At 50.2% G+C, this 739-nt stretch overlaps 1 non-coding gene across 1 annotated transcript; it reads right to left on the bottom strand.

Moving 5' to 3' along the window:
• Nucleotides 1-500: 500 nt before the first annotated feature.
• LOC113745254 (5S ribosomal RNA) lies at nt 501-621 on the bottom strand. The gene has a single exon (XR_003462065.1). It is a non-coding gene; the product is annotated as a 5S ribosomal RNA (ribosomal RNA).
• Between the last annotated feature and the right edge of the window lie 118 nt (nt 622-739).

Genomic DNA, 739 nt, shown 5'->3' with positions numbered 1-739 from the left:
ACCACCATGGCGCGATTACAGAAGAAGGTTTGTTCCCTGCCGATGATGATGTGAAAAAGCTTTACAGCACCTGGTTATGCCAGGGCTGGTCTCCTCCAAGTATAACCAGGCCTGACCCTCTGCTTACTTCCGAGATCAGACGCAGATCGGGCGCATATTCAGGGTGGTATGGCCGTAAGCCCTCTGGGTGTAGTGAGGAAATAATGTATATATGCACGGATTCACCACATGGCTCTCTCTAATGAAGAAGAAAATCTTTTGTTTCCTGCCGAGATGTGAAAACGCTTACAACACCTGGTATTCCCAGGCGTCACCATCCAAGTACTAACCCGCCTGACCCCTGTTAGCTCCGCGATCAGACGGATCGGGCGCATTCAGGGTGGTATGGCCGAAGCCACTGGGGGGGGAGTGAGAAATACTGCTATATATGCACGGCAGTCATCACCACCATTGGCTAATGACGAAGGAAGAAAGCTTTGCCCCTGCCGAGCTGTGAAAAAAGCTTACAGCACCCTGGTATTCCCAGGCGGTCACCCATCCAAGTACTAACCAGGCCTGACCCTGCTTAGCTTCCGAGATACAGACGAGATCGGGCGCATTGAAGGTGGTATGGCCGTAAGCCACTGGGGAATTGAGAAATACTGTATATATGCACGTCAGTCAACACCACCATGGCTATTTAAGAAGAAAAGCTTTGTTCCCTGCCGAGATGTGAAAAAGCGGTAACACTTTATTTGAA

Source organism: Larimichthys crocea, unplaced genomic scaffold (genome assembly GCF_000972845.2).
Source record: "Larimichthys crocea isolate SSNF unplaced genomic scaffold, L_crocea_2.0 scaffold55913, whole genome shotgun sequence".
In the NCBI taxonomy this organism is placed as follows: domain Eukaryota; kingdom Metazoa; phylum Chordata; class Actinopteri; family Sciaenidae; genus Larimichthys; species Larimichthys crocea.
Note: the sequence above shows the minus strand (reverse complement) of the source record. Positions and strands in the feature narration are given on the sequence as shown.